The 20,391-nt window shown below is 46.7% G+C and overlaps 1 protein-coding gene across 17 annotated transcripts in view; it reads right to left on the minus strand.

Moving 5' to 3' along the window:
- Nucleotides 1-20,391, minus strand: part of PPP6R2 (protein phosphatase 6 regulatory subunit 2) — a 100,511-nt gene that overhangs the window by 56,326 nt on the left and 23,794 nt on the right. For 16 of the 17 annotated variants that reach the window (XM_050745743.1, XM_050745739.1, XM_050745737.1 and 13 more), the window contains exon 2: nt 15,746-15,876. The gene's annotated coding sequence lies outside the window, so the exon portion shown is untranslated. Of the gene's footprint in view, nt 1-819; nt 1,767-15,745; nt 15,877-20,391 lie in introns of those variants that run through there. The other variant, XM_050745747.1, reaches the window with a different exon arrangement.

A 20,391-nucleotide genomic window follows, 5' to 3' on the forward strand; every position in this document is an offset into this window, starting at 1 on the left:
AGACTGGAAGGCAGAGGCCTGAATGCAGCCACAACCGTCTCAAACTCCTGGGCTTAAGTTACCCTCCCGTCTCAGCCTCTCAAAGCAAACTCCTGGGCTTAAGTGACCCTCCTGTCTCAGCCTCTCAAAGTGCTGAAATTACAGGCATGAGCTACCTCCAGTATTTTGGCTTTTTTTTTGAGATAGGGTCTCGCTCTATTGCCAAGGCTGGAGTGCAGTGGTGGGATTTTGGCGCACTGCAGCCTCAACTTCCTGGGCTTAAGTGATCCTCCCTCCTCAGCCTCCCAAATAGCTGGGACTACAGGCATGCGCCGCCACACCCAGCTAATTTTTGTACTTTTATTGGTAGAGACAAAGTTTTTCCATGTCACCCAAGTTGGCTGTTTGTTTGTTTTCTTTTTTTAATCCTAAAAAATTTTTTTGTAGAGACCATATCTTGCCATATTGCCCAGGCTGGTCTTGAACACCTGGGCTCAAGCAATCCACCTGCCTCAGCCTCCCAAGGTGCTGGGATTACAGCATGAGCCACTGGCACCTGGCCACTGTTTTTCTTTTAAAGATTTACGATCAAAGTCCTAGCTCTGCAGTGTGACCTGAGGCTACTTACATGATCTCTCATGCCTTGATTTCCTCACCTATAAAATGCAGCAATCAACATCCCCTGTGGTGAGGATTACTAAGTTATGCCACATAAAGGCTCTCGAGCAGTTCCAGCACATTTCATTATCAAAGACCCTCAGTGTAGAGATGGAAACAGAGATAAGGTCACTTTGCCCACAGAGGGCATGCTCCGTGGTGGCCCAACCTGTGCCCTCATACCTCTCGTCCCTCTTCCACCTTCAGGACATCACACTGTCAGCTCAACTGCAACGTGGTGGGAGAATTAACACCATGGAAATCAGCAAGTGCTACAAACCAGGAGGGTTTGTCCTCCCCAGAAAGCCCGTTGTTAAACATTTACCAACATACCACTGGACAGGCTGGATGCCTGATTTCCATTTGGCCTGAAAAAAAATGGCAACGTGAGCCCATGAAGCACAATGAATATTTGTACAACCAAGGAACAAACAAGACTATGTCGATCCTGGGCACAGTCCACTGAAAAAAGACCAGGGAAAAAAGTCTAACTTTAAAAAGGGGGTGGAGTGGGGCAAACAGGTTAAATAAAAATCCAAAATCAGAAGTGAAAAGAGGCCAGGCACATGGCTCATGCTTGTAAAATCCCAACAACTTAGGAGGCCGAGGTGAGGAGGTTGACTTGAGCCCAGGAGTTCAACACAAGCCTGGGCGACACAGCAAGACTCCAGCTCTATGAAAAAACGTTTAAAAAATCAGCTGGGCATGGTGGTGTGCACCTATAGTCTCAGCTACTCGGGAGGCTGAGGCAGGGGGATTGCTTGAGCCCAGGAGGCTGAGGCTGCAGTGAGCTATGATCGTACCCCTTCACTCCAGCCTCGGTGATAGAGCAAGACCCTGTCTCAAAAATAAATAAATGATTTTAATTTAATACATAAATAAAGGCCGGGCGCGGTGGCTCAAGCCTGTAATCCCAGCACTTTGGGAGGCCGAGACGGGTGGATCACGAGGTCAGGAGATCGAGACCATCCTGGTGAACATGGTGAAACCCCGTCTCTACTAAAAAATACAAAAAACTAGCCGGGCGAGGTGGCGGCGCCTGTAGTCCCAGCTACTCGGGAGGCTGAGGCAGGAGAATGGCGTAAACCGGGGAGGCGGAGCTTGCAGTGAGCTGAGATCCGGCCACTGCACTCCAGCCTGGGCGACAGAGCCAGACTCAGTCTCAAAAAAAAAAAAAAAAAAAAAAATACACAAATAAAGTTCTCAAAGGCTGCTTCTTCCCAAAACCAGTAGCAAGGTACTGCGGAAGAGCAGGGCAGATAGGAAGAGAGGGCCTGGATCCACACCCTCCACCTGTATGACTGCAGGCATGTGTGGGAGAAATTCTACTTGTCTCCAGTTTCCAGTCTCCGTTTCTTCAACAGAATGGAGGTCAGCTGGGTACATGGCCACCCTCCTTCAGCCTAATTTTTCCAGCCTTCCTTACAGCCAATTATCATCATGTGATTAAACTCTGGTCAGTGGGTTGGGAGTAGAACTGACACTGGAACCTCAAGCTCTTACTGTTGTGAGCTTCCTTGGTTCTGATTTTTCCACCTGGTGGGAAACCAAAAACTATAAAGACCCTTTTAGATCCACGAGGGGAAGCCACAAGCTGAGGAAGGCCACCTGGTTGACCAGACTGTTAGAGGAGAAAGAAATGTGCTTGCATCTTGCTCAAGCCGCTGTTCTTTGGGACCTCCTTTCTGCAGAAGCTCGGTTTGTACCTTATTACAATTTGAGCAAGGTTCTTTACCTCCCTGAGTCTATGGCTTGAATAAACAACCACTTCAAAACTCATGTTAACACTTAAGGCCGGCCGGGCGCGGTGGCTCACGCCTGTAATCCCAGCACTTTGGGAGGCCGAGGCGGGTGGATCACATGGTCAGGAGATCGAGACCATCCTGGCTAACACAGTGAAACCCCGTCTCTACTAAAAAATACAAAAAATAAGCCGGGCGTGGTGGCGGCGCCTGTAGTCCCAGCTCCTCAGGAGGCTGAGGCAGGAGAATGGTGTGAACCCGGGAGGCAGAGGTTGCAGTGAGCCGAGATCGCGCCACTGCACTCCAGCCTGGGCGACAGAGCGAGACTCCATCTGAAAAAAAAAAAAAAAAACTTAAGGCCAGCCGTAGGGGCTCACGCCTGTAATCCCAGCACTTTGGGAGGCCGAGGCAGGTGGATCACCTGAGGTCCGGAGTTTGAGACCAGCCTGGCCAACGTGGTAAAACCCCATCTCTACTAAAAATGCAAAATTAGCTGGGTGTGGTGGCGGCGCCTGTAATCCCAGCTACACAGGAGGGGAGGCAGGAGAATCGCTTGAACCCGGGATGCAGAAGTTGCAGTGAGCCGAGATCGTACCATTGCACTCCAGCCTAGGAGACAGAGCAAGACTCCATCTCAAAAAACAAAACAAAACAAAACAAAAAACTTGGCCAGGCACGGAGGCTCAAGCCTGTAATCCTAGCCCTCTGGGAGGCCGAGGCGGGTGGATCACAAGGTCAGGAGATCGGGACCATCCTGGCTAACACGGTGAAACCCCATTTCAGCTAAAAATACAAAAAATTAGCCGGGCATGGTGGCAAGCACCTGTAGCCCCAGCTACTGAGGAGGCTGAGGCAGGAGAATGGCATGAACCCAGGAAGTGGAGCTTGCAGTGAGCCTAGATCGAGCCACTGCACTCCAGCCTGGGAGACAGAGCAAGACTCTGTCTCAAAAAAAAAAAAAAAAAAAGCTGGGCGCGGTGGCTCAAGCCTATAATTCCGGCACTTTGGGAGGCCGAGGCAGACGGCTCACCTGCGGTCAGGAGTTCAAGACCAGACTGGTCAACATGGTGAAACCCTGTCTCTACTAAAAATACAAAAATTAGCTGGGCATGGTAATCCCAGCTACTCGGGAGGCTGAGGCAGGAGAATTGCTTGAACCCGGGAGGCAGAGGTTGCAGTGAGTCGCTGTGCCATTGCACTCCAGCCTAGGGGACAAGAGCGAGACTTTGTCTCAAGAAAAAAAAAAAAAAAAAACTTAATCCCTGGCTGGGTGTGGTGGCTCATGCCTGTAATCTCAGCATTTTAGGAGGCCGAGGTGGGTGGATCACCTGAGTCAGCAGTTTGAGACCACCCTGACCAACATGGTGAAACTCTGTCTCTACTAAAAATAAAAATCAGCCAGACGTGATGGCGGTGCACGCCTGTAATCCCAGCTACTCGGGAGGCTGAGGCACACGAATCACTTGAACCTGGGAGAGAGAGGCTGCTGTGAGTCTAGATTGCACCACTGCTCTCCAGCCTGGGTGACAGAGTGAGATTCTGTCTCCAAAACAAAACAAAACTTAATCCAAGTGTGGCAGTATTGAAAGGTAGGGCCTTTAAGAGGTAATTGGATCGTGAGAGCTCTGCCCTTAAGAATGGATTAATCCATTCGTGAATTAATGAGTTATCATGGGAGTGGAACTGGTGGCTTTATAAAAAGAAGAGGTTAGGTACGGTAGCTCAGGCCTGTGATCCCAGAACTTTGCAAGGCTAAAGGCAGGAGGCTCACTTGAGGTAAGGAGTTTGAGACCTGCTAGACATGGCAAGACCCTGTCTCTATGGAAAACAAAACAAAACAAAATTAGCTGAGCATGGTGCTACGCACCTATAGTCCCAGCTACTCAGGAGGCTGAGCGGGGAGGATCGCTTGAGCCCAGGAGGTTGAAGCCGCAGTGAGCCGTGATTGTGCCACCGCACTTCCAGCTTGGGCAGCAGAGTGACACCTCATCTCTTAAAAAAAAAAAAAAAAAAAAAAAAAAAGGAATAAAGACCTGAGCTAGTACATGAACACACTCAGCTCCCTTGCCACGAGACACGCCACTCTGGGCCACCACAGTGTCCCCAGCAACAAGAAGGCCCCCACCAGATATGCCTCTCAACCTCGGACTTCTCAGCCTCCATAACTATATGAAAGAAATTTCTGGCCAGGCGCGGTGGCTCACGCCTGTAATCCCAGCACCTTGGGAGGCCGAGGTGGGTGGATCACGAGGTCAGGAGATCGAGACCATCCTGGCTAACACGGTGAAACCCCGTCTCTACTAAAAATACAAAATAAAATTAGCCGGGCGTGGTGGTGAGCGCCTGTAGTCCCAGCTACTTGGGAGGCTGAGGCAGGAGAACGGCATGAACCTGGGAGGCGGAGCTTGCAGTGAGCCGAGATCGCACCACTGCACTCCAGCCTGGGTGACAGAGCAAGACTCCGTCTCAAAAAAAAAAAGAAAGAAAGAAAGAAAGAAAGAAATTTATTTTCTTTATAAATTAACCAGTTTCGGGTATTCTAAACAGCAGAAAACAGGTTAAGACACTGGGCTTCATATAAAATAATATTTTCTTCAAAAGGCTACAGGAGTTACATAACGCACCTGGCATATTTTCAGTGCCCATCAAATCATACTTGAATTCACTAAATGAGTGAAAGAAGGGATGTGATGTCACTAACACGCATGAGCTCAAAAGTGTTCATCCTTCTCCTTTTTTTTTGAGATGGAGTCTCGCTTAGCCGCCAGGCTGGAGTGCAGTGGTGTGATCTCAGCTCACCACAACCACCATCTCCCGGGTTGAAGCAATTCTCCTGTCTCAGCCTCCCGAGTAGCTTGGATTACAGGCACCCGCCATCATGCCCGGCTAAATTTTTGTATTTTAGTAGAAACAGGGTTTCACCACATTGGCCAGGCTGGTCTTGAACTCCTGACCTCAGGGGATCTGCCCACCTCGGCCTCCCAAAGTGCTGGGATTATAGTCAGAGCCACCGCACCCGGCCTCATCCTTCTCCTTTTTAAGTTAATTTTTAACACCCACCCTCTCATTTCCCAGAGGCAGAAAGATAACAGCCCCATATGGCTGCAAGAAAGAAGGAAGCTGAGGCGGCTAAGTCCTATATATTCTCCATCATAAACAAGAAGGCCCAAGGAACTCACAGAAAGCAAAGAGAGAGGGAACAAGACACGCCTGGGGGCCAGGACTTAATTCTACCTGGCGCTCCTTCCTGGCCACCACTTACCAAAAGAGAAGCAATCTCTCTACTATGGTAAGATGCTATTCTCTGGTGTGGAATTCTATATTTGGGAAAACGTGGGCAATCCTAAAAACAAAAATTAAAAACTAAAAAATACAGTCAATTCTTTACCCAAACAGCAGAATAAGACTTCCAAAAGGACTCATGATGTAAACACATTCTCAACGAGACCAGGACCACCGGAAAAACCAGCACACTTGGGCAAACCAGGGCTGATGGGCACCTACCAATACGAAAATACCAGCATCTTAAGATGTTTGACACGTGGAATTAATTGGAATCCTTCAGTCATATCTTGAGGATTCGTGGACCCCTTCGTTTTCATATAATTTTAAAATCAGGCTGGGTGCGGTGGCTCATGCCTGTAATCCCAGCACTTTGGGAGGCCAGGGCAGATAGATCACATGAGGTCAGAAGTTTGAGACCACCCTGGCCATTTCTACTAAAAACACAAAAATTAGCCAGGTGTGGTGGCACATCCCTGTAATCCCAGCTACTCGGCAGGCTGAGGCAAGAGAATCACTTGAGCCTGGGAGGCAGAGGTTGCATTGAGCTGAGATTGTGACACTGCACTCCAGTCTGGGTGACAGAGTGAGACTCTATCTCAAAAACAAAACAAAAAAAAAAAAACAAAACAACAAAAAAAAAGGCCAGGTGCAGTGGCTCACGCCTGTAATCCCAGCACTCTGGGAGGCTGAGGCAGGCAGATCACAAGGTTAAGAGATCGAGACCATCCTGGCTAACATGGTGAAATCCCATCTCTACTAAAAATACAAAACATGTGCCGGGCGTGGTGGCAGGCGCCTGTAGTCCCAGCTAGTCAGGAGGCTGAGGCAGGAGAATGGCGTGAACCCAGGAGGCGGAGCTTGCAGTGAGCCGAGATCGCGCCACCGCACTCCAGTCTGGGTGACAGAGTGAGACTCCATCTCAAGAAAAAAAAAAAAAAGGAGGCCGGGCGCGGTGGCTCAAGCCTGTAATCCCAGCACTTTGGGAGGCCGAGACGGGTGGATCACAAGGTCAGGAGATCGAGACCATCCTGGGTAACATGGTGAAACCCCGTCTCTACTAAAAATACAAAAAACTAGCCGGGCGAGGTGGCGGGCGCCTGTAGTCCCAGCTACTCGGGAGGCTGAGGCAGGAGAATGGCGTAAACCTGGGAGGCGGAGCTTGCAGTGAGCTGAGATCCGGCCACTGCACTCCAGCCTGGGCGACAGAGCGAGACTCCGTCTCCAAAAAAAAAAAAAAAAAAAAGAAAAAAAAAAAAAAGAATTGACTGTATTGTAGCTTTGGATCATTTTGGATTTTCTACATATACAATAGTATCATCAATGAATAATAGTTTCTTCCTTTTTAATTATTTTATCTCTTTATCCTCTTTTTCTGATTTATTGGGCTAAGACTTCCTTCACTATTCTCAAGTAGTAAAAGCACGTGTCCTGTCTTCTTTCCATTTTCACAGGTTAAGTTTTCAATATATTATTATTTAATGGTTGCTAAAAAAAACTGTTGCAACTTTTCCTCACAAGAATAAAGGAAGGTCCACTATTTTCTCTTCACTAATTTGGAAATTGTACACTGTTTCTATTCTTACAATAATTCCTTAGAACTTGTAAACTGCACTTATTAAAATCTACAGCTAATCCCTATCCTAGTTTGCTGTGGTTTGGATATGGTTTCTTTGGCCGCACCAGGCCTCATGTTAAACTGTGATGCCCAGTGCTGAGGTGGGGCCTGGTAGGAGGTGTTTAGGGTATTGGGGCAGATCCCTTGTGAATGGTTTGGTGCCATTCTTGAGGGAGTAACCGAGTTCTCACTCTTTTTTTTTTTTTTTTTGAGACAGGGTTTCATTCTTGTCACCCAGGCTGGAGTGCAATGGCGTGATCTTGGCTCACTGCAACATCCACCTCCCAGGTTCAAGCGATTCTGCTGCCTCGTCCAGCTAATTTTTATATTTTTAGTAGAGATGGGGTTTCACCATGTTGGCCAGGCTGGTCTCGAACTCCTGACCTCAGGTGATCCACCCGCCTCGGCCTCCCAGAGTGCTGCGATTACAGGCGTGAGCCACCATGCCCGGCCAGTTATCATTCTTAGTTCCCAAGAGAACTGGTTGTTGAAAGAGTTTGGCACCTTCTCTTTCTCTCTCTCCCTCTTTATCACCACGGGGTCTCTACAAGCTAGCTTTCCTTTGGCTCCCCTTGAACTTCCGCCATGAGCAGAAGCAGTCTGAAACTCCTACCAGAACCAGAACTGTGTCAAATAAACCTCTTTTCCTTATAAATTACCCACCCTCTGGTTCCTTTATAACAACACAAATGGACTAAGACACAGCTACTACAAAGACTGGAATGTTTTAACTTCATTTACTCTCCTTCATGACTTACATGTTACTATTTTCATATATGATGCAATTCTACCTTGATTTTACCCCATAGATATTATTACATTACTAACAAATTAGTGGGATGTTTTGGAGGGGACAGGGTTTTGGTCTGCCAGCCAGGCTGGAGTATGGTGGTGTGATTACGGCAACGTCAACTTCCAGGACTCACATGATCCTCCCATCTCAGCCTCCTAAGTATCTGGGACCACAGGAATGTGCCACCATGCCCAGGATTTTTTTTTATTATTGGTAGAGACAAGGTCTCCCTATGTGGTCCAGGTTGGTCTCAAACTCCTGGGCTCAAGTGACCCTCCCAAAGTGCTGGAATTACCGGCAGAAGACACTGCACCCAGCCAATGTTAATTTGAATTTTCTCACATATTTGCTTTGCATTCTTCTTTGAATCTCAGTTCTTCCATTTAGGATCAGTTTTCCGCCTAAAGTCCATTCTATTTCTTATTTTATTTTGAGACAGGGTCTCATTCTGTCACTCAGGCTGGAGTGCAGTGGGTGTGATCTTAACTTACTACAACCTCCACCTCCAGGCTCAAGTGATCCTCCCACCTCAGCCTCCCAAGTAGCTGGGACTACAGGTGTGCACCACGGCTCCTGGCTAACTTTTGTGTTTTTTTTTTTTTTTGTAGAGACAGGGTTTCACCATGTCACCCAGGCTGGTCTCAAGCTTCTGGACTCGAGCAAGCCACCCTTCTCAGCCTCCCAGAGTGCTGGGATTACAGGCCTGAGTCACCGCGCCTGGCCCGTTCTTGAGAATTATATTTAGTAAAGGACTGTGTCTTACCCTGTTTCTCTGCTATAACAAAATATCTTAGATTGGGTAATTTATAAATGACAGAAAATTATTTCTCAAAGCTCTGGGGGATGGGAAATCCAAAACCAAGGCAGCAGCAGATTCAGAGTGTGATAAGGACCTAATTTTCATAGATGGTGCCTCCACTGTGTCCTCACATGGCAAAAGGGACTAACAGACTCCCTCAAGCCCTTCTACAAGGCACTAATCCCATTCATGAGAGTGGCCCTCACAACCTTATCATCTTCTAGGCCTCGCCATTTTTTTTTTTTTTTTTTATTAATTGGGAGAGGGTTTAACTCTTACTCAGGCAGGAGTGCAGTGGTGCAATCATGGTTCACTGCAGTCTCAATCTCCTGGGTTCAAGTGATCCTCCTGCCTCAGCCACCCAAGTAGGTGGGTCTACAGGCAGGCTCCACCATGCCCAGCTAATTTTTTTTCTTTAGAGAGAGAGAGTTTCACCATGTTGCTCAGGCTGGTAGGCCCCACCTCTTAAGACTATTGCATTGGGGATTAAGTTTCAATATGAATTCTGGAGGGACACAAACATTCAACTACAGCAGATAATTTTTTTTTTTTTTTTGGAGACAGAGTTTTGCTCTTGTTGCCCAGGCTGGAGTGCAGTGGCGCCAGTCTCAGCTCAACACAACTTCCACCTCCCAGGTTCAAGCAATTCTCCTGCCTCAGCCTCCCAAGTAGCTGGGATTACAGGCACGCACCACCATGCCCGGCTAATTTTGTATTTTTAATAGAGATGGGGTTTCTCCATATTGGTCAGGCTGGTCTTGAACTCCTGACCTCAGGTGATCCACCTGCCTCGGCCTCCCAAAGTGCTGGGATTACAGGTGTGACCCACCACGCCAGCCTACAGCAGATAATTTTTTTGAAAGATAATTTTTCCTGATATAAAGTTAGAAGTCAGGAATTATTTTACTTTCAGCACAATGAAAATATTACTCCACTGGTTTCTGGTTTCCATTGTGGCACTTAAGAAGTCAGCCATCATTCTTACTGCTGCTCAGATAAAGTTGATCTGTCTTATTAGTTTATTTTAAGATCCCTCTTTGTCTTTGGTGCTTTACAGTTTTACTCTCCTTCGGCTAGCTATAAATTTTCTTTTTATTTATCCTGCTTACCATTCAGTTGTCTTCTCAAATCTGTAGACTTCTTTTGAGACAGTCTCGCTCTGTCACCCAGGCTAGAATGTGGTGGTGCAAGCTCAGCTCACTGCAACCTCTGCCTCCCAGGGTCAAGTGATTCTCCTACTTCAGCCTCCCGAGTAGCTGGGATTACAGGCATGCGCCACCACGCCCAGCTGATTTTTGTATTTTTAGTAGAGATGGAGTTTCGCCATGCTGGCCAGGCTGGTCTCAAACTCCTGACCTTGTGATCCTCCCGCCTGGCCTAAATCTGTAGATTTCTTTCACTGATTCTGAGAAATTTTAGTCTTTATCTTTCCTAATACTAAATCTGCCTCGTTCTCTCATTTCTCTTTACAGAACATTAAGTAAACACTCATTAGACATTCCCCCTCGATGTCCCATGTTCTAGTCAGTTTCCCATCATTTTCTCTGTGCTTCATTCTGGGTAATTCCTTCTGACCTGTTTTCTGGTTCAGTGATTTTCACTTCACTGTACATATTTTTTTATTAAACCCCTACACACTGAATTATTATTATTATTGAGAGAGGTTCTCGTTCTGTCACCCAGGCCGGAGTGCACTTGCACATTAATGGCTTGGCCTCCTGGGCTCTAGTGATCCTCCCACCTCAGCCTTTCAAGCAGCTGGGACTACAGATGTGCACCACCACAGCTGGCTAATTTTTAAAATTCTTTGTAGAGACAGGTTTTCACCATGTTTCCCAGGCTGGTCTTGAACTTCTGGGCTCAACTGATCTCTCTGCCTCTACCTCCCAAAGTACTGGGATTATAGGCATGAGCAACCATACCTGGCCTGAATTCGTGATATTGGATATTTTATTCTTTATTTCTAGACGTTCTATTTGCTCCTTTTTCAAATATTCTAGATCACTTTCTATTGTTTCCTACAAATATTTTTATGTTATTAAATATTTATTTCTTTAAAAATAGGCCAGGTGCGGTGGCTCACGCCTGCAATCCCAGCACTTTGGGAGGCCGAGGCGGGCAAATCACGAGGTCATGAGATCGAGACCAACCTGGCTAACACAGTGAAACCCCATCTCTACTAAAAATACACAAAATTAGCTGGGCGTGGTGGCAGGCGCCTGTAGTCCCAGCTACTCGGGAGGCTGAGGCAGGAAGATGGCGTGAACCCGGGAGGCAGAGCTTGCAGTGGGCCAAGATCATGCCACTGAACTCCAGCCTGGGCAACAGAGTGACACTCCATCTCAAAAAATAAAATAAAAATAAGAAGCACACTCAGCCAGCATGCTGGATCACACCTGTAATTCCAGCACTTTAGGAGGCCAAGGTGGGCAGATGGCTTGAAGCCAGGAATTCGAGACCAGCCTGGGCCACATGGCAAAAACCTATTTTTACAAAAAATACAAAGAATTAGCCAGGTGTGGTGGTGTGTGCCTATAGTCCCAGCCACTCGGAAGGCTGAGACAGAAGGATCACTTGAGCCCAGGAGGCAGAGGCTGCAGTGAGCCAAGATCACACCACTGTACTCCAACTCCAGCCTAGGTGATAGAGTAAGATCTTCTCACGCACACACAAAAAGCACACATTTTAATGGTCTGTTTCTAATAATTCCAATACCTGAAGTCTTTGAGAAAGCGTTTCTACTGGTTTTTCTGTTTTGAGTGCAGTGGCGCGATCTCGGCTCACTGCAAGCTCCGCCTCCCGGGTTCACGCCATTCTCCTGCCTCAGCCTCCCGAGTAGCTGGGACCACAGGCGCCCGCCTCCGCGCCTGGCTAATTTTTTGTATTTTTAGTAGAGACGGGGTTTCACCGTGTTAAGCCAGGATGGTCTCCATCTCCTGACCTTGTGATCTACCCGCCTCAGCCTCCCAAAGTGCTGGGATTACAGGCGTGAGCCACCGCGCCCGGCTTCTGGGGGGTTTTTTGAGACAAGGTTTCACTTTGTCACTCAGGCTGGAGTGCAGCGGTGCAATCACAGCTCACTGCAGCCTCCAACTCATGGACTCAAGCCATCCTCCTGCCTCAGCCTCTCAGTCTGCTGGGATTACAGGCATGAGCCACCATGCCTGAACTGTACTGGTTTAACTCAGGGTGGCTTATTTCCTTGTGTGCTTAGTCATTTTTGTCTGTGTACTATTAATCACTGTCCTTAAAAAATAACTGCAGGCGGATCACCTGAGGTCAGGAGTTCAAGACCAGCCTGGCCAACACAGTGAAATCCCATCCTTACTAAAAATACAAAAATTAGACAGACACACGCCTACAGTCCCAGCTACTTGGGAGGCTGAAGTAGGAGAATCACTTCAACCTGGGAGGCAGAGGTTGCAGTGAACCGAGATTGTGCCACTGCACTCCAGCCTGGGTTACAAAGCAAGACTCCACCTCAAAAAAAAAAAAAAAAAATAGAAAAGAAAAGAAAAAGAAATCTGCAGGGATTCTTTGTATCTTAGGATGAAGGTAACTTCTTCCAGCGAGCTTTTATCTCTGTTTCTGTCAGATGACAAGGTAGAAACACCTTGAATTAAATTCATGCCTGATATCCCTTAACTACCAGGCAATGTAACCTGGGCTAAAAAACCTCACAAAGGCCAATATATAGCCACAATTCTCAGACACAGGTTTTTTCCCTTTTCATCTTTTTTGTGCTACATTTAGTAAAAAGACAACCAGGCGGGGACACGGAATGGTGTGAGGCACATGTGTCTCCAGTCTGCCCTCACACCTTGAGGATACAGCCCTTCAGAGCTCCACCAGTGTGGGGAGGGTTTCCTTTAGGTTATTTACCTTGAGAGGAATCGAGCTTAACTACTGTTCTTTTCACCCTGCAAATCCTCTAAACTCAAAGCCCCACTTTGTCTACATCAGCAAACGCCCTCAAGGCAAAAGCAGACTCCATTCTACCGTGTTTAAAGGTGTTTAAATTACCTTTCTACCTTATTTTCAGTCAGATTTTGATCGAAAAGTTCCTTGCTTTTTTGTCAGTTCTTTTATTTATTTTTTTTAATCTAACAATTGTGGTTGTTTTTCTGGAGTGGGGTGGGGGAGTAGAAGGTAGTCTAAATAACCTAGCCTAACATTCCCAACAACATAAAACCTTGCCATTTTTCTTGCAAAATGTATTTGATAACACGATTCTATAATGAAACTTATGTGCTCTCGTCACTTTGAGGAATTATTCTACTCTTTACTGGCTTCCATTCATGCTGATGAGACATGTTGTCAACCTAGCTAATGTTCCATTTTAGGTAATCTGTTTTTTAATTTTTACCTTAATATCTTCTTCTTTTTGTCTTTGGTGCTATACCACTTCAGTGTGTGGGTGTGGGTTTGTTTTTTTCTTTTTCTTTCTGATTTTTTTTTTTTTTTGAGACAGAGTCTTGCTCTCGCCCAGGCTGGAGTGCAGTGGCTTAATCTCAGCTCACTGCAACCTCCACCTCCCACCTTCAAGCAATTCTCCTGCCTCAGCCTCCGGAGTAGCTGGGACTACAAGTGCTTACCACCACGCCCGGCTAATTTTTGTATTTTTAGTAGAGACGAGGTTTCACCGTGTTAGCCAGGATGGTCTCGATCTCCTGACCTTGTGATCCGCCCACCTTGGCCTCCCAAAGTGCTGGGATTACAGGCGTGAGCCACCACGCCCGGCTGGGTTTGTTTTTTTCTAAAAATACTGATTGGAACATACTGTGATTCTTAAACCTATGAATTTATGTCTTTTATTAGTTTCTGAAAGTTCAAAGTTATTAATACTTTGAATAATACCTCTCCTTCAGTATTCCCGAATTTTTCATTCGAGAATTCCAACTACGTATTTACTACCATCACTGATCTCTCAGGGCTGCACTTTGGATAATGTCTTCCACTATGTTTCACTTTACTAATTCCATCTTCATCTATGTTTAATCTGTTTAATCCATATATTGAATTTTGGTGGGTTTTTTTTGAGACAGGGTCTGGCTCTGTCACCCAGGCTGGAGGGCAGTGGCACGACCTTGTCTCGCTGCAGCCTCCACCTTTCAGACTCAAGCCAGCCATCCGCCCAGCCTTAATGCATCAAAGTGTTCACAGAAACTATACTTGGCCAAGCACGGTAACTCACACCTATAATCTCAGCACTTTGGGAGGCCAAGGCAGGAGGATCACTTCAGCCCAGGAGTTCAAGGCCAGTCTGGACAACAGAGTGAGACCCCATCTCTAAAAAAGTTTTTTTAATTAGCCGTGGTGGGCTGGGCGCGGTGGCTCACGCCTATAATCCCAGCACTTTGGGAGGCTGAGGCGGCTGGATTGCTTGAGGTCAGGAATTCAAGACCACCCTGACCAATGTGGTGAAACCCCGCCATCACTAAACACACAAAAACTAGCAGGTCATGGTGGCTGGTGCCTGTAATCCCAGCTACTTGGGAGGCTGACACAGGAGAATCACTTGAACCCGGGAGGCGGAGGGTGCAGTGAGTCAAGGTCGTGCCATTGCACTCCAGCATGAGCAACAGAACGAGACTCCATCTCACACACACACACACACACACAAATATATATATATATAAAAAAAATAAATAAATTAGCCATGGTGGTGCATTCCTATAGTCCCAGCCACTCAGGAGGCTTAAGTGGGAGGATCCTTTCAGCCTGGGTGTACATGGCTGTGGTGGGCTACAATCACACCACTGCACTCCAGCCTGGGTGACAAATAAATATAAAATAAAGAAATTATATTTATTCTAATTTATCCAGCATCTAACTGAACTGCAATGGAGAAGCCTCGTAAGAGTATCTAATACTGCTGGAAGCAGAGGTCCTTCCCTCCCTTTTTCATTTTCTACATAACTGTGTGGCTTGAATGGCAGCTGTGACCGTGTATATGCTGTATGTCACATGTTCCCCACAAATGAGACAGAATATATACCTCATTACATACGTGCAAAACTGTTCCCATTTTGTCAGAATTAAACTTTGGGCCGGGCGCAGTGGCTCACACCTGTAATCCTAGCACTTTGGGAGGCCAAGGAGGGCGGATCACAAGGTCAGGAGTTTGAGATCACCCTGGGCAATATGGTGAAACTCCATCTCTACTAAAATTACAAAAATTAGCTGGGCGTGGTGGTACACGCCTGTAGTCCCAGCTACTTGGGAGGCTGAGGCAGAAGAATTGCTTGATCCTGGGAGGCGGAGGTTGCAGTGAGCCGCGATCACAGCACTGCATTCCTGCCCGGGCAACAGAGCGAGACTCCGTCTCAAAAAAAAAAAAAAGAATTAAACTTGGGCTTGGAAAGACCAAGTAACTTGCTCAAAAACACACAGAGCATCTCAAAACTAGACACAGGAGGATCAAAAAACACCAAAAGAGACCATGAATACATCTTCTATTTTTTTTCTTTTTTTTTTAAACAGAGTCTCGCTCTGTCGCCCAGGCTACAGTGCAGTGACACAATCTTGGCTTACTGCAACCTCCACCTCCCGGGTTCAAGCGATTCTCCTGCCTCAGCCTTCTGAGTAGGTGGGATTACAGGTACACACCATCACGCCCAGCTGATTTTTGTATTTTTAGTAGAGATGGGGTTTCACCATGTTGGTCAGGCTGGTCTCGAACTCCTGATCTCGTGATCCGCCCGCCTCAGCCTCCTAAAGTGCTGGGATTACAGGCGTGAGCCACCACGCCCGGCCAGCACATCTTCTAAACTACATTTTTTGCTGTGACCCATCTTCGAACTTCCACCTATACAGACCTTTTGTATAAATTACACAATAAAACAGAATCAAATTGAAAAAGAAACTTAGCTTACCTTCTATGGAAATCTCTTGTTTAAATCATGTATTCAGGCAAAATAGAAAAACATTTGTGGTTTTTTTCTTGGAGTATATGCAGCTTTAAGAAAATTTTTTTCATTCAGTGGAAGATTGATAATCTCTTTACCTGAAAAATAAGAGGAAAAATCTTATTTTAAGTTCTTCCTTGGTAAAGTTAACTTATCAAAATGGCAGACAACAGGAAAAGGAGGCAGGGCGCTGTGGCTCACACCTATAATCGCAACACTATGGGAGGCCAAGGTGGCAGATCACTTGAGTCCACGAGTTCAAGACTAGCTTGGGTGACATGGAAAAACCCCATTTCTACCAAAAAATACAAAAATTAGCCAGGTGTGGTGGTGCACGCCTGTAGTCCCAGCTACTCGGGAGGCTGAGGCAGATCACTTGAGCCTGGGAGGCAGAGGTTGCAGTGAACTGAGATCATGCCACTGCACTCCAGCCTCCGTGACCAGAGACTGACCCCATCTCAAAAAATAATAATAATTACAAAATTTAAAAAACAGAGCAATGGAAGAGCATTTATCATCTGTCCCTTGAATATAAATGTTGTCTTTGATTTCATAATTCAACTAACAAACATGACACTTAAATGATATATTAAGGTAGTTTTTTTTTTTTTTCAGAGATGGGGTCTCACTATGTTGCCCAGGGTGGAAAGCAGTAGCTATTCACAGTTCCAGTCCCACTACTAATCAGCATGGTAGTTTCCGATGTGCTCCATTTCCAACTTGAGCTGGTTCACGCCTCCTTAGGCAACCTGGCAGTCTTCCTTTTCCGGGAGGTCACCAAACTGATGACGAACTTAGTGCGGACACCCAGTTCACACAGCACATTACAGCCTTCAAGTGATCCTCCTGCCTCAGCCTGCTGAGTAGCAGGAATTACAAGCACAAACCACTGTCCCTGCCTATATTATAACTTTAAAACTCCATTTTATAATTATCCTAGTCCCAGGTGAAATAATGTATTTAATAATTTGTAGGATGGGTGGAGTATTATGTTTAATTGGTGTTGTCAGGTATGAAGTCCCTCAGAAAATAAAATTTGTTTTAAAAGTTCTGATTTTTGGCCGGGCGCGGTGGCTCAAGCCTGTAATCCCAGCACTTTGGGAGGCCGAGACGGGCGGATCACGAGGTCAGGAGATCGAGACCATCCTGGGTAACACAGTGAAACCCCGTCTCTACTAAAAATACAAAAACTTAGCCGGCGAGGTGGCAGGCGCCTGTAGTCCCAGCTACTCGGGAGGCTGAGGCAGGAGAATGGCGTGAACCCGGGAGGCAGAGCTTGCAGTGAGCTGAGATCCGGCCACTGCACTCCAGCCTGGGTGACAGAGCGAGACTCCGTCTCAAAAAAAAAAAAAGTTCTGATTTTTAGCTCTTGAACAGAGTGAGACTCCTCCATCTCAAAAAAAAAAAGAAAAAAGAAATAGGTCTTACATTCAAACTTTGTTCTTTAAAACATGGTGTGGTTGGACGTGGTGGCTTATGCCTGTAATCCCAGCACTTTGGGAGGCCGAGGCGGGTGGATCATGAGGTCAGGCATACGAGGCCAGCCTGACCAACACAGTGAAACCCCATCTCTGCTAAAAATACAAAAAATTAACTGGGCATGGTGGCAGGCACCTGTAATCCCAGCTACTGGGGAGGCTGAAGCAGGAGAATTGCTTGAACCTAGAAGGCTGCAGTGAGCCGAGATCGCGCCACTGCACTCTAGCCCTGGCGACAGTGCAAGACTCCATCTCAAAAACAAACAAACAAGACGTGGCGCATAGTTCTGTGCACTGTTAGTATCTGGAAAGCATTTTGAGAGATCAATGGAAAGCTAAACATTCTAAACTTAACATGAATACACTTCTTTTTGATTCAGAACATAAAATCAGATCTTTCAAAGTAAAAAAAAAGTGTCAGTCACTGTTGAAGTTGGGTGATGAGTACATAGATGTTAATTATTTTTTCTCTACTTTTGCATATTTTTACATTTCATAAAAATCAAACAAAAGGCGGAATGTGGTGGCTCACATCTGTAATCCCAACACTTTGGGAAGCCAAGGCAGGAGGATCACTTAAGTGCTGGAGTTTAAGACCAGCTTGGGCAACACATTCAGACCTTGTCTCTATTCAAAAAACAATTTTCAGTTAGCTGAGTGTGGTGGCACGCACCTGTGGTCCCAGCTACTCAGGAGGCTGAGTGGGAGGAATGCTTGAGCCCAGGAGTTCAAGGCTGCAGTGAAAGGCCAGGCGCAGTGGCTCACAACTGTAATCCCAGTACTTTGGGAGGCCAAGGTGGGCGATCACTTGAGGTCAGGAGTTCAAGACCAGCCTGGCCAACTTGGTGAAACCCTGTCTCTACTAAAAACGCAAAAAATTAGCCGGACGCATGCCTGTAATCCCAGATACTCAGGAAGCTGAGGCAAGAGAACTGCCTGAACCCTGGAGACAGAGGTTGCAGTCAGCCACTCCAGCCTGGGCGACAGAGTAAGACTCAGTCTCAAAAAATAAAATAAAAGGCTGCAGTGAGCCACAATCACACTACTGCCCTGCAGCCTGGGTAACAGAGTGAGACCCCATCTCTAAAAAACAAAAAATAAAAATCAAACAAATCAAACAAAAGGTACTCAAAGTGGTGCCAGTAGCCCAGTTACCACCTTCTAAAACAGGTAATACTTTTTTATACCTAACATTTCATGATAAAAATTATTAAGCTAAGTAACTCAAAATAGGCTTCTCAGCCCACTTTTCTAAAACTTTATACACAGTTTTCAAAATAAGGAAAAGTTTTTACAATGTTGACCTTGGCCTGTTTATTCTAATCTTGAGTCAATGATTTTGTAGCATGCATCTTCTTAACAAATTCTACTCAGTGTGAGCTGGGGGAAGAATGGCTGTCTGTGTGCCTAAACAGCACCAGCATTAGCCAGGCGTGGCAGTGCACGCCTGCAGTCCCAGCTGCTCAGGACTGAGTGGGAGGATCCCTGCAGCCTAGGTGTGCATGGTTATGGTGAGCTATGATCACACCACTGCACTCCAGCCTGGGTGACAAAGTGAGACCTTGTCTTGTGGGCAGCAAGCCACCCAGGTGCCAAGGCAAGAGACCGAGGGCACAAGCTGTTCCAGTACAATAAATAAATATACAGAAGAAGAGTTATACCAGAAATAGACTACAGATATGATTATATATGAATATTATTAATCATTAGTTTGTAGCATTACTCTTTCAATATTGTAATAATCTTTGTTCTACGATTATAACCTAGGAAAAACCAGGCCATATAGAGATAGGAAATGAAGGGATATGGTGAGAAGTGACCGGAAGACGAGTGTGAGCCTCTGTTACGCCCAGACAGGGCCACTAGAGGGCTCCTTGGTCTAGCGGTAGCGCCAGGGCCTGGGAAGGCACCCGTTACTTAGCAGACCGGGAAAGGGAGTCTCCCTTTCCCCCGGGGGAGTTAGAGAAGACTCTGCTGCACCACCTCTTGTGGAGGGCCTGCCATCAGTCAGGCCCGCCCGCAGTTATCCGCAGGCCTGACCGTCTCCCTGAGATGCTGTGCTTCCGTGGTCACACTCCTGGTCTGCTTTCACGTTCCGCCCTGTACACCTGGCTCCGCCTTCTGGAGAGCAGTAGCAGAATTAGTGAAAGTACTAAAGTCTTTGAAATGCATAGAAGAAATAATGACGTAAGCTGCTCTCTCTCTCTCCACCTCGGCTACCAAACAGGGAAGAGCCCCCTGTCCAGTGGACACGTGACTCATGTGACGTTACCTATCACTGGAGATGGCTCACACTCCTTACACTGCCCCCTTGCCTTGTATCCAACAAATAATAGCGCAGCCAGGCATTCGGGGCCACTACCAGTCTCCGCGTCTTGGTGGTAGTGGTCCCCCAGGCCCAGCTGTCTTTTCTTCTATCTCTTTGTTTTGCATCTTTTATTTCTATGATCTCATGTCCACACACGAAGAGAAAAACCCACAGGCCCTGTAGGGCTGGACCCCATATTGTCTCAAAAATAAAAAAAAATAAAGAAATTATATTTATTGTAATTTATCCAGCATTTAATTGGACTGTAATGGGAGAGCCTGGTGAGAGCATCTAATAATGCTGGAAGCAAAGGTCCATTCCCTCCCTTTTTCGTCTTCTACTTAACTGTGTGCCTTGAATGGAAACTGTAACAGCGTAGGAGAGATGGGCAGCTCCAGGCCCACTCCTTAACAGGTACATCCTAAGCATCCACCCCCCATCCTCTGCTCACTGCTTCCCCAGCAACATCACAGCCTCCTACACTCTCCTATTGCAGGCTACAAGCCTTCTTTCGCCCGTACCCTCCAGCCAAGATTCTGTCTCAGGAGGGGAGACTTCAATCACTTTCTTCTCATCATTCCCTCAGCAGCTCATTCTACAGCCCTTGATTTTTCTAGGGAAACTTCTTCCAAGCCCTATCCCCACCATCTTCACTCAATACACCAAATGCTTTGATGTCTACCCAGGAAAAAGCCACCTCTGCTCTCCCGTCCAGGCATCCCGACCTCTGCTCTCCCGTCCAGGCATCCCGACTTCTGCTCTCCCGTCCAGGCATCCCACATCCCAGCCAGGAAGTGGGTCAGCATTCTTCTAGGTGCCCATGAGTA

The sequence above is a fragment of the Macaca thibetana genome, chromosome 10 (assembly GCF_024542745.1).
Source record: "Macaca thibetana thibetana isolate TM-01 chromosome 10, ASM2454274v1, whole genome shotgun sequence".
In the NCBI taxonomy this organism is placed as follows: Eukaryota; Metazoa; Chordata; class Mammalia; order Primates; family Cercopithecidae; genus Macaca; species Macaca thibetana.